The sequence below is a fragment of the Diceros bicornis genome, chromosome 27 (genome assembly GCF_020826845.1).
Source record: "Diceros bicornis minor isolate mBicDic1 chromosome 27, mDicBic1.mat.cur, whole genome shotgun sequence".
Classification (NCBI taxonomy): Eukaryota; Metazoa; Chordata; class Mammalia; order Perissodactyla; family Rhinocerotidae; genus Diceros; species Diceros bicornis.
This window is the reverse complement of record NC_080766.1, coordinates 27,247,555-27,260,771: the sequence shown is the minus strand read 5'-3', so window position 1 is coordinate 27,260,771 and position 13,217 is coordinate 27,247,555. Positions and strand designations below refer to the sequence as shown.

The 13,217-nt window shown below is 38.0% G+C and overlaps 1 protein-coding gene and 1 non-coding gene across 4 annotated transcripts in view; both read left to right on the top strand.

Annotated features, from left to right (window-relative positions):
* APP (amyloid beta precursor protein) overlaps positions 1-13,217 on the top strand; it is a 258,874-nt gene that overhangs the window by 204,576 nt on the left and 41,081 nt on the right. The gene's annotated exons all lie outside the window — the stretch shown is intronic.
* Positions 3,155-3,258, top strand: LOC131393048 (U6 spliceosomal RNA). The gene has a single exon (XR_009215838.1). It is a non-coding gene; the product is annotated as a U6 spliceosomal RNA (small nuclear RNA).

Here is a 13,217-nt window from a genome sequence, read left to right as displayed (position 1 = left end):
TTGTTCACTTCATGCCATTGCAGTGGCTCACTATGGATTAGTTTTTCAGTCTAAATAAATAAGTGGTGTCTATTTAAGTCCTTTGCCCATTTTTTAATTGGGTTGTTTGCCTTTTTATTATTGAGTTGTAAGAGTTCTTTATATAGTCTGGATACTAGACTCTTAGCAAATATATGATGTGCAAATATTTTCTTTCTTTCTATAGATTGTCTTTTCATTTTCTTGATATCCTTTGAACATGCAAAATTTTTAATCTTAGATGAAGTCCAATTTATCAATTTTTCTTATTGTTGCTTGTGCCTTTAGTATTTATCTCTAAGAACCATTGCCCAATTCAAGGTCGAAAGATTTATACCTATGTTTCTTTCTAAGAGTTTTATAGTTTAGCTCTTACAGTTAGATCTTTGATTCATTTTGAGTTAATTTTTATATGTGGTGTGAGGTAAGGGTCCAACTTGATTCTTTTGCATCCAGTGTGCCAACACCATTTATTCAAAAAGACTGTTCTTTCTGCCTTGAGTGCTCTTGGCACCCTTGTCAAAAATCAGTTGACCAGAGATATATGGGTTTATTTCTTGGCTCTCACTTCTATTCCTTTGATCTGTATGTTTGTCTTTACTACAGTACCATACTGTGTTTTAATTACTGTAGTTTTATGCTGAGTTTTGGAATCAGGAAGTGTGAGTCCTTCACCTTTGTTCTTTCTCAAGATTGTTTTGACTATTTGGGGTCCTTTGCTTTTCCATATGAAATTTAAGGTCTATTTTCCCTCATTTCTACAAAAAAAGTAGTTGAAATTTTAATAGGGATTGTATTGGATCTGTAAATCAATTTAGGGAGTATTCCTATTATAATTTTTTAAGTGAAACTTTAAAAACACTATAATCCCTTGAAGAGATTTCTAATATGTGATGATTCTGCTTTGACCCCATTCAGGAGGGTTAATGTTCAGAAGTAGCAAGAAAATGAATTTAGCACACTGTCACCCTTTGCTCCAAATTTTGGTGAGATTCAAGCAAATGTCTTTGTGAACTTTTCCTTAAATCATGATGGCCGTGACACATCCGTGGTTTTTGTCTGTTTTCATGCTGTTCTCTTATTTGTGTGTGTGTGTGTGTGGGCACCTCCACCAAGTTGGTGAAGCCCTGGGCAGTGCCTCCCACACCAGGCTTTGCTGATGCCTGTGATGATCCATGGTGGTTCTAAAGTTTTTTCTTAGCTCACCACTTATGTATGGTCCTGTGATTTGAATCAAAGTCCAAAAAGAAATCCTAACTAAAATGGTTAGGGAGTGAGGTCAGACCACAGTGGTGATCTGCTTCCTGGCATGGAACCTTTATAGCAGATGTGTCCTGATTTTTTTTTGTAGAATCTTGGGAACAACCAATGATTTTAGACTGGAACAAGGGCTGGTTATTTTGTTTTTCACAAGCAACTGCCTTCAAAGTTCATATTTAAAAAGAGGAGGAAAAAAAAAATCATGGTATATTTACCACCCTGAATATAGAGATGCATTCAAATTGAGATTAATTTTGAAATGTATTTCCACAAGGTCTAACTGGGAATGAGATGAATGTGTTTGCATGTGAAGCAGAGTTTGGAAGGAATGTTAATTTGCCTCTTGCTGTTCAAGTCTGAAACAAGACGTATCCCCCAAGTAAGCTTCATTACTCTCGGTTCATGGTTCTCCTGTCATCTAGACTAAGGGCTGCTTTAGAAAGTAAATTATAGAAAGTGAGGTATAGTATCTCATCAAAAATAGGAGATCAATCTGCTAACTTATTCAAAATTACTAACTTATTCAAAATTATGAGGCATGTGTCCAAACAAATGTTGACTTGGTATGAATCAAAACACTGTTCCTAAAGAGTCTCTTGGACTTGGAGCAAGAAACAGGTGTTCAAAGGGCCAACGCTAGGATGTTACTTAATTTCAACTACCGTTGACAAATCTTTGACCTAAGACAATGGCTTTAAAATAGCCTATTTAATGTGTTTACTTTTTTATAATTATTATTCATTTACATGTGCTTGTGAAAGCATGAGTTAAATCTTATTATTTCTTTGAAACAGCAGTTGGTGACTACTTGTATTGTCTTGTGCATGTCTCTGTGTCTTAGCTTTTGGTTTAAGCGGCATTTAGATGCATCTGCCCATCTGCTGAGAGCAGACAGAGGAACTGTGTGTTCAGCTTCCTCTGTAACATTGAACTTGGTAAAGCTGCTCCCAAGGCCAGTAGAGACCAGAGACATCCTGTCTTCAAGAAGGAAGAAGGGGCAGCTGTAGGTTTCATGCCCCTCAGAAGCAATAGCCTGAGCCAGCCTGGCCTTGGCAAACTATTCATTTCTTCTCTTTCACAGGCTGTAATAGTGAAGTGAAGTTCTTAGGCTATAGTGAGTCACTTCTGAAGCTTTGCCAAGATATGAAGGAACTTCCTGGGACATGAGCAGCAGAGACCTAGGGGTGCCAAAAGGGACCTATCATATTAATATGATTATACTTATTAGCATTTCACACTGTTTTTATTTAGGAAATTCTAGAAACAAACTAAATTTCACATTAGGGGTCGGGGGCCAGTTGAGAGAGATTGCTATTTGAAATTCTAAATTAGTTACTCTTTTTCAAAAACCTGCCTTCATTTTGTTGATGACTATTGAACCTTGAAAGAATTAAAATGAATTTACTTTCAAATGATAGTTAATATATTTGATAGAAAGGAAAGTTGCCAAACATGGCCTTTTTGATACGGCATATGCTGTGAGAAAAGTCTCATGTATCTAGCTGCACTTGAAAACATTAATCATTCATAATATGACCTTTCTCTATTACATTAAAACATTTTCTTAAAATTAAAATTTTTTTTTTCATTAAAATTTTTTCTTCATCTAATGCCTATGACAAATAACATATGCTTCTTGCTATTTATAAATGATAATGCCAATAAGCTGTTCTCTAAAATTTTTATATATAAAACGTTAATAGTAGCTATAATTTTAAAATTGTTAAAGTTTTCTAATATCAAACAGCTTTTGTCAAATTAGAAAAACTAACGTTATCGTTGCCTCTGAGATATAATTACATAAATGCCTTAGTTCTCAGTCATCACTCTAATAATTTGTAGAGGAGTCTTGGAGGGTTTTAAAAGTATATATGTGGTGTTCACTTTGGCAACATATATACTAAAATTGGAATAATACAGAGATTAACGTGGCCCTTGACCAAATATGACAGGCAGATTTGTGAAGTGTTTCAGATTTTTTTCTTCCACTTATATGAGGTACCTAGAGAATAAATTCAGGGACTAAAAGTAGAATGGTGGTCGCCAGGGCCTGGGGGAAGGAGGGAGTCGGGGCAGTATGTGTTTAATGAGTACAGAGTTTCAGTTTGGGAAGATGAAAAAGTTCTGGAGATGGATGGTGGTGACGGCTGCACAACATGCGAATGTACTTAATACCACTGAACTGTACACTTAAAAATGTACAGTTTTAGTACATTTAAGTAGTAAAATTTATGTTATATAAAACAGTAAGATTTATGTTATATTTTACCAAAATAAAAAAAACTATATATATATATATTTCATTTGCCATTGTAAATAGCAAGGAGATCCAAAGATTAATCAAGGATATAGTAACTTTAATGAATACTTATTAAACACTTACCATATTCCAGATTCTGTGCTCATCGCCAGGTATATTACAGATATAGGGCACAATCTTTCCTACTCAAATAACTTAGAATCTGCTTGGGGAGACTTTGGATAAACAGAGTGGAGAGAGAGACTGCACTCATCAAGGTGAGGGGTGTTGAATGCCGTGTCTCTTGGCATTAGGTAATATCATCTGACAGCAATTCTTTCCTTCCACCATCACTCACTAAAGATTATTAGAGAAGGAGGGAACCTTAGTTTTCAGCTGGCTCAGCCACGTCATTTCATGGGCTCAGAGAAACTGTGATATGGCCGAGGTCATACAGCTGGTGAATAAGGCTAATCCCAAATCTGTTCTCGTGTCTCCGTATCCATCGGTACTTGTTCTCCTCACTGCTGATGCCAAGTTAAACCAAACTGGCTTTTGGAAGCTGTTTATTCAGCTTCAGCAACATTTCTTTGAAAATGTTATGGGTGCAAGAAACGTCCCTCTTTTAGCTTATGTGACTCAGCATCATGAGATGCTTCCCAAGCTCGGAGACTCAACACCCTTGAATACTTAAGTCAGTGTTAAGGTCTTTATGAAGGACATCAATATATAAGCTACATTGTGCATTTTGTCGGATTTTTGTGTTACATTTGTATTCTGTATTTGCTTAGAAATCATATACCAACACATGAAATATGACAACAGACAAGCCTTTTTCTGTATGATTATTGACATGAGATTTTTCTGTGCAGGATAGATAAAAATTTCTCTGAGAGCGTAAAGTAATGATCTTCAGCCAGGCCTTAACCATTTGCGAGGGATCAGATGTAGAGGGTTTGGCTCTGTGACTGTTAATGGCTGAAGCCCTTCAAATCATACACATCGTTAGGTCATCTCCCAAGCCAGGGCAAGGCATCATTTCATGATTGTGGAGGCACTATTTATGCATTGCCACTCAAGGTATTTAGAACAGGGAAGAGAAGAGGAAAGAAAAAGAATTTAATGAAAGATTTTGTGGATATCTTTTCTTTTTTTTTTTTTTTTTTTTTATTGGTTTATAACATTGTAAAAATTTCAGGTGTACATCATTGTACTTCTATTTCTGCATGGACTACATCATGTTCACCACCAAAATACTAATTACAACCCATCACCACACACATGTACCAAATTATCCCTTTCACCCTCCTCCCTCCCCCCTTCCCCTCTGGTAACCACCAATCCAATCTCTGTCTCTGTGTGTTTGTTTATTGTGATTATTATCTACTACTTAATGAAGGAAATCATACCGTATTTGACCTTCTCCCTCTGACTTATTTCACTTTGCATTATACCCTCAATGTCCATCCATGTTGTCACAAATGCCTGGATTTCATCGTTTCTTATGGCTGAGTAGTATTCCATTGTGTATATACCACATCTTCTTTATCCATTCGTCCCTTGATGGGCACTTAGGTTGCTTCCAAGTCTTGGCTATTGTGAATAACGCTGCAATGAACACAGGGGTGCATGTACCTTTGCAAATTGGTGTTTTCAAGTTCTTTGGATAAATACCCAGCAGTGGAATAGCTGGATCATATGGTAGTTCTATCCTTGATTTTTTGAGGAATCTCCATACTGTTTTCCACAGCGGCTGCACCAGTCTGCCCTCCCACCAGCAGTGTATGAGAGTTCCCTTTTCTTGTGCATATCTTTTCTAAGTTTATATTATTACTCTGTTGTCTTTTTGATGACTTTGCTCTTTTTCTTTTTTTTTTTTAGTCTCATTTGATTTTCAAAAGAACCCTGGACAGTCAAAGCAGGTTTATTCCCTCATTCTCCTTCATGAGCTTGAATTTCCGGGATAGCTGATCTTATATCCACAGCCCTGGATACAGTTATTTATGCCGTTTCATCTGTTCTCTGCCTACAATGCCCACACCCAGTCTTGCCTGATGAAATCTTAGTGAGCTTTTGAAACCCCAATTCTCATGTCACCTCCCCCTTTAAATCTTTGAATTTAGCATCTGTCCTCTGATCATATAGTTTATTTATTACATGTGTCTACTCTTGCTTTGATGTACACGTCAATTGCCACATACTGATTATAAACTCTTTGAGGGTATGAATCAAATCTCATGTGCATTTGTGTCTGCTGAAACAAATTATTAGGTATAAGTAATTAAAAATACTTGCCTTCAGGGACTTTTTCAGTTGGAGCAGTGGTTCTCAAAGTGTGGTCCTCGGACCAGCAGCATCAGCATCCCCAGAGAACTTGTTAGAAATGCACATTGTCTGGTCCCCCCCTGACCTCCTGAATCAGCAATGATGGGGTGGAAGATCAGCAATCTAAGTTTTAACAAGCTATCCGGGTGACTCTGATGCATGCTCAACTCTGAGAATTACTAATTTAGAGAACATTCAATTTACAAAAAGTTAATAAATACGTGAAGAGCTATTCTGGCACCCCAACAAGCCCATTAGATTTACCTATGTTATTATCTTCTAAATCCACATGATTAAAACTATATGCCACAAAAAATATTTAAGGTGAAAACCCAAATGAATTAATGTATTTGATTAATTCATAAAATACAACAGCTCCAATTCACAAAGATACATAATTGGTGAGTAGTCATAGGTGAAAAGATACACAACTTCTTATGATTAAATAGTACAAATTAAAACATAATTTTTTTCGGTTATCAAATTTGTGGTTTTTAAAAATCGGTCATACTATTGTCAGGACAAGGGTGAGTGAAAAGGATCTTTCATAAGCTACTGATTAGTATATGGGCGTAACCTTTTGATGGGACTATTTAACTTGAATAAATTGAAATGCATAGTCTTTTCTAATTTAACACCTTATTCCAACAGATATACTTTAGTTTATATTTCTCTCAATTTGGGTTTCAGGGCCCTTAAAATTATAGGGAAATTGCAATGTGTGATGCTGGCTGGAAATGCAATATTTCAAGAAACTTAGGTGAAAATAGTCTAAGCCACCAGTCTAAATGATCAGTGGAAGTGTTAGATCGTCTCTGTTTCCTTCTTCCAAGGTTTTATCCTCTATTATAACCCTAGAGCTCTCAGTTTCTATGTAATTCTGGTAAAAAGGAAGGAGAGACTTCCTAATACACAATTCCTGCCCTCCTCTCCTATTTATTTAGGTAGTCGATGTCAAAACAACTTCTAGAAGTTCTTGGCAGTTTTTTTAATATTGAGAAGGAACAGTTGAAGCAAACCAGCCAAATTTAAGTGTTTTGAGGATAGTAACAATAACAGGAATAACACCTCAATTTTCTGCTAAGAATCAACAGTTTTGAGACTGCTATTTGCAAGTTATTATTAGGAAAATGGAAGAAAGAAGCTTTTTCAAGCAACGTAGGATTAGGTGGGGGCTGAGGGAAGTATCTTTTCAAGCCAGTATTTAGGCCCTGCCAAAATGTATTTAGATAGGCAAAGTCTCTGCTTCATTTTTCATGCTCTCCTTTTGGCAAAAAACTAATTTCTCGACACTTGAGTACCTTCTTTCCATCTTAAGGGAGAAGCCTCCTTATACTTGAAGTACCTTCTTTAATTTTTTTTTTCCCCCAAAGCCCCAGTAGATAGTTGCATGCCATAGTTGCACATCCTTCTAGCCGCTGCACGTGGGACACGGCCCCAGCGTGTCCGGAGAAGCGGTGCGTCAGTGCGCGCCCGGGATCCGAACCCGGACTGCCAGCAGCGGAGTGCGTGCACCTAACCACTAAGCCATGGCGCCGGCCCTGAAGTACCTTCTTTAGGTATAAGAAGAGAAATTAAGGCAAGACTGTGGATTTACTAAAACACAGTTATCAAAACAAAAAGGGGGCAGGGGAGCCTAAATAGCCTATCTGTTGATTAACATGGTATCCATAAATAAGTCAAATATTGTATGAAAATGCAAGAGAGCCCTTGCTTTCTAGATTGTTTGCTGTGAAATGAAGAGATGGGTCCCTTCCCACATTCAGTGTGGACTTGCATCCCCGTTGCTGCAAAACCTCTTCAAGGGAACAAGAAAGTGGAATCAAACCTCTCAGTTTTCAGGTTAAGGATTCTGGGTGATTAGGTGGCTTGATCAAAATCAGAGACTGTGAATGTGCTGATAATGGTCCAGACCCAAGGAATCCAACATGTTTTGCCAAAGCCCTTCAGAAACTAAAGCAGGTCTCCAAATACTTGGGTCTGAAAAAATATAGTACTTTTTCTTGTAAAAAAAAAAAAAAAGTCATATTAGAGCAGAATTGGGAGCCCTCTATGGAGAGCTGAGTCTCAGTGTTCTAGTTTTATATGAGGCCTTGTTAATCTGAGCCTGAGGTTCTTGGAATCCACTAAGAGGGGAAGCTAGTGTGATGAGCTCATTGACTCCAATCGTAGCTGGAGCTTTCTTCACTGCCCTACATGGTTTCTGTACCTTTGTGCCATCAGCCAGTAGACAGAAAAGAGAATCTGGCATTTGCTGATGTCTTCAGTTTGGTTGCTGTAAGTCCTTGGATGTGAAAGGCACCTGAGGGCTCATCCAGAATTCTCTTAGGAAGAAAATGCACTCTCCATGGAAATTGTCATTCTGGAAGCCGTCCTTTCTTAATGTGTTCTTGGGGCCAAGTGAAGCACAATAATTTGGAGGAGTTCTTGTTAAAAGTATAGATTCCTGGGCCCCACCTGTGACCTACAGAAACCTGCATTTTCCTTATCTCCCCAGGTGATCCTTAAGTATTCAGAAGTTTTAAAACTCACGCTTATATGAAATAGCAAAAATATAGGGATTCTTACAGACTTAGTTGTATTTATGTTGGTCTTGAACATAGAAGAATGGAAGGTGTTGTCATTGAAAATTAATATATTCTGGTAAGTTAGCCATGTGGATTTTTAGTGGTGCTTATTTACAAAGTGGTGATTGTATAAGATATTAAAATGAAGCGTTATTAACCTTGACGTTCAAATGCATTGAGAATTTGTTTAGGTGTGACAGAGTAGATGGCTGTGTTTTATTTATCCAAGTTAAGACTTCTTATTAGCTATGAAAAAGGATTGGCCTAAACTGCTGATTAACTTCAATTAACTATATCTAAAAGGAATAAACAATACTATCACAGGGCAGGCTTCAGTCAGAAAATGCCATCTTTCATAACATTTTTCCCATTTGCTATTTTATTTCCTCTTTTAGGAATTATGAATCTACTACTCTGGTTACCAGAATCTTTTCCTCCCTATTTAGATTCTTTACTTTCTACTATTGATACTGGCATTTTACTTAAAGAAATTATCCATTTAGGCTCTCTTCAAATCCAAAGTGATATCATTTTTATAAGGGATGAAAGGGGAAATTGACAAAATTATGCCTGGAGTTGTCAGCCTTGTAAATGACAAACAGTAAAAGCATAATCTTGGGGGATTGTCAGAGAGCTTAATGTTAGCTCAGGAAGGATGTGTCTTCTTAGAGAAATGACAAAAAAATTACCAAGGAAAGACATGCTGAGTACCAACTCCGGGTGCTAAACCTGAGAGGCAACTCGCTCTGTTGAGCACTAGGATATGTATTTTGCAGGTTATACAGGAAAGCGAATTATATTCCTCTACTTCTTAAAGTGTCCCATGCAGTGACTTGACATAGAAATCATATACCATCTCCTTTTTTGTTCCCCCAAAGCAAATAGACCACATAACTGGAGATGTCCTGACGTAGAAAAATTGTTATTTGGATGGCAGAAGTAACAGAGGGGAGCATTCGAGAACTTTGTTGACAAATGGCCATGAAAAGTAAAGAAAATGGAAAAGCCCCAAAGGTCGAGTACACTTTCAAACCCTGAACTAAGTCACATCTGAAAAGATCACTTTCTTGTCATTTCTATGAAAGAGACAGAATATGACGTTCACTGCACACCCCTGGTGACCCATTGGTAATTTCACACTACTCTTCTCATCTTCAGCTGTCGCCTTTTCAACAAAACTAAAGAAAGATATAAAAATTCCTTAGAAAAAGCTCTTCTGACCTTTGCTCTTCCTTTTAGCTGGGTATCACTAAGTGGGTGTCTTAATCAGCTCGAGCTGCCATAACAAAATGCCACAGACTGGATGGCTTAAGCAAGAGAATTTTTTCTTCACAGTTTTGGAGGCTAGATGTCCAAGATCAGGGTCTCAGTAGGTTTGGTTTCTCCTGAGGCCTCTCTCCTTGACCTGCAGACGACTGTCTTCTCCCTGTGTGTGTCCTCACGTGGCCTTTTCTCTGCATGAGTGAGAGAGATCTCTGATGTCTCTGCCTCTTATCAAGGACACCAGTCCTATTGGAATAGAGCCCCACACTTATGACTTCATTTAACCTTAAGTACCTTCTTATAGGTCCTATCTCCAAATACAGTCACATTGGGGGTTCAAATTCATATGCTTCAACATATGAATTTGGGGAGAATCAATTCAGTCTGTAACATTTGGCTACATCATGCTTTTGTATAGATCCAGTGTACCCACTCTTCAACATTCCTCAACCATCGTCAATTTAGTGCACATGGGATCTTTATCCTAGGAAAGTCAGGAGAGGCCACTAAAGACATTTTTCCTGCATCTGCACCCTAAGTCATTGAAGCTAGGTTTCTCTTTGGCAACCTTTATGAAAGTCAAATATGAGACCTCTTTGGTATAAAGAGGTATATATTTTTTATATAATATATACAATATATACTTGACATGGACAGATTTGATGGATTTTTAAAATTTGTTTTTCACTAATTTATCCACACTCGGATCTTTGTCTCTGAGTGACTAATGCCAAGCATTCCCAGTGTTAAAACATAAAACCAGATCGTATAACAAAGTTTAGCAGGATAAATCCCTAACCAGGTGTTGGTAGCCATGTTTTCTTATATCTTGAGCCAAAGAGTCACAAATAACCTAGAAGTTACTATTAAGCACTCATTCTGGAAAATATTTACTCCAGTCATTCATATTTCATACAACAATAAATGAAAAACGTGTAGTCTACAGGAGAATTTTTTTGTTAATATCCAACTTGTCGAATGTGAACCCTAACTTGAAACTGCTATGCTAAATTTTATAGATTACCCCAGCTGTCCCAACTTCACTCGGTTTAATTGCTGAACGTAGATATGCCAGCAGACTCAGTTCTGGCATTAGAGATGGTTATGTTTTCATCTCCGTGGAGTTAGTGAAACCTGAAACCTGCCAGGCGTTTGCCACACGTTTTGCTGCCAGGGACAGCTCGGCTTCTGGCTTCGTAGAGAGGATATGACATAACCTCTGTGTTGACAGGGTGTTTGAAACTGAGGCCCTTCCACTCCTTGCTGAGCTTGTGAGTTGACGCTGGCGTCCAAAATTCCCACTGTCTTATCAGGACAAGACATGCGGCCACTGATGGTCAAGAAAGGAAAGTGGATGGTATTCCCTGTAGAAGGGAAGAGAGGAGCTGACAGCTGAAAGGAAGGAACCATTTAGTCTCCACTAAAACGTCTCTGCACTAATGGGGCTAGGTTAGACTATTAGATTATAGACTTCTTTATTCTTTTCCCCAATCTACCTATCCCAGCCTTGAATAAAGTGCTCACTCAGAAACCACAGTCTACTCCAGTGTGTTTGTTATAGCCAGAAATGATTATCTTATCAGCAGATGCTTAATATTCACTTATATGGGATTAATATTCACTTATAGGAAACTAGGGCTGCTATAACAAATTAGCACAAACTGGATGGTTAGAAGTCTGAAATCAAGGTGTCCACAGGGCCGTGTTCCCTCTGAAGGCTCTAGAGGAGAAGTTGGTTCATTCCTTTCTCTTGCTTCTGGTGCTGCAGACAATCCTTGGCATTCCTTTGGCTTGTAGATACATCACTCTAATCTCTGCCTCTGTCTTCACATAGTGTTCTTCCCTTGTCTCTGTCTCTGTGTCTTCTCCGATATGGTCAAGAGCCACCTTACTCTAGTAGGGTCCTCCCTTCTCCATACTGGATTGAGGTCCTGTCTTATTCTAGTATGATCTCGTCTTTACTGGATTACATCTGCAAAGACCCTTTTTCCAAATATGGTCTCATTCGTAGGTACTGGGGATTGAACTTCAATATATCTTTTTGGGGAACACAGTTCAACCCATACTAGGCACTTTTATTTTTTCTTTCCCTTGACTCCTACAAATCTAAAAAATTGTCCAAGTTTCTTTATAAAACACTATCAAAGTTAAGTAGTAGGACTACAGGTCTTGAATTTATGACCTCTTCATTTAAAAAAAAAATTTTTCCATATTTAATTGGTTCAAGTTGTGAAAGTCTTTAAATCTTTTCATTTGCTTAATGCTGATTAGTGAGTAAATTTGTACACCATGACTGTTTTAATTAGCCAGGGTTAATTAATGTTTACTCCACTTGGAAGATGAAAAGACATGTATAAATGTACTATAATGTGAAACATTTTTTAATTTGTTGTTGAAGCTTACAGAAGATTGCTTACATTACACTTAAGAAAAAAAGCTATTAGAATTACACTATTGTAATTAGTGTAGAGGGCTCTAAATTTTGAGGTGAATTAATTACATATTATTGAAGATGGTTATGTTTTAATATTGTGTATTCAGAGAAAGGTAGTTACTTTTTTTTTTTTTTTTGAGTAAGATCAGCCCTGAGCTAACATCCATGCCAATCCTCCTCTTTTTGCTGAGGAAGACTGGCCCTGGGCTAACATCCGTGCCCATCTTCCTCCACTTTATATGGGACGCCGCCACAGCATGGCTTGACAAGTGGTGCATCGGTGCGCGCCCGGGATCCAAACCCAGGCCTCCAGCAGCGAAGCGCACGCACTTAACTACTGTGCCACAGGGCCGGCCCCGGTACTTACATTTTTTAATCTGATTATGTGAAATCAGAGCAGGGTAGAGGAGAGAGAAGGTTAACTGTGCTGAGATGAAAGTAACATTTTTAAGCAACTTTTTGAAAGAAAGGAAATGACTAGAATTCCATGTGAATTTTCAACAGGAAAAGCATCAGGGGCTTGGATGAGGTCTAGAGCTGAGACTAGGAAATGTGGAGATTAGAAACAGTTGGAAAGGAAAGACTGGGGCAGAATCCCGCATATGAGGCCATAAACTGTACATCCTGGGAAGCAGTTGTCTCAGGCAGCAAAATTGGTTATCCACTCTTGGTGAGGAAGTGGCCATCTGGGGTAATTTTCCAACACGTTCAATGGAACACACCTTCTGGCACCAGGATTCGTGGTTCACTGAGTGACTGAAAGCAGAGCTGGCCTCGGTGATAACCACCTCCATTTCACTTCTCGGTCTGAAGGGAGAGCATATCTAAAGTCAAATTAACAGAAAGGTTGGATCTACTTTATTTTTTATCTCCTACATAATTTTCTCCTTTGTTCTCTGCAGAAGAAAAATATAAAGTTGCTTTTTTTATCATCTCATGGACACAAATACTGAAATGATTTCATTTTTTTAAAAGCCATAACTCTTTATTTGGATAAGAAATACTTTGCCCCTTATAGTTCTTAACAGTAACCACCAATCTGCTGTTATTGTTAAGCACTACAGTTAGACGCTATAAAGAATTTTCAGCAAGGACATGGCACTTCATTGTA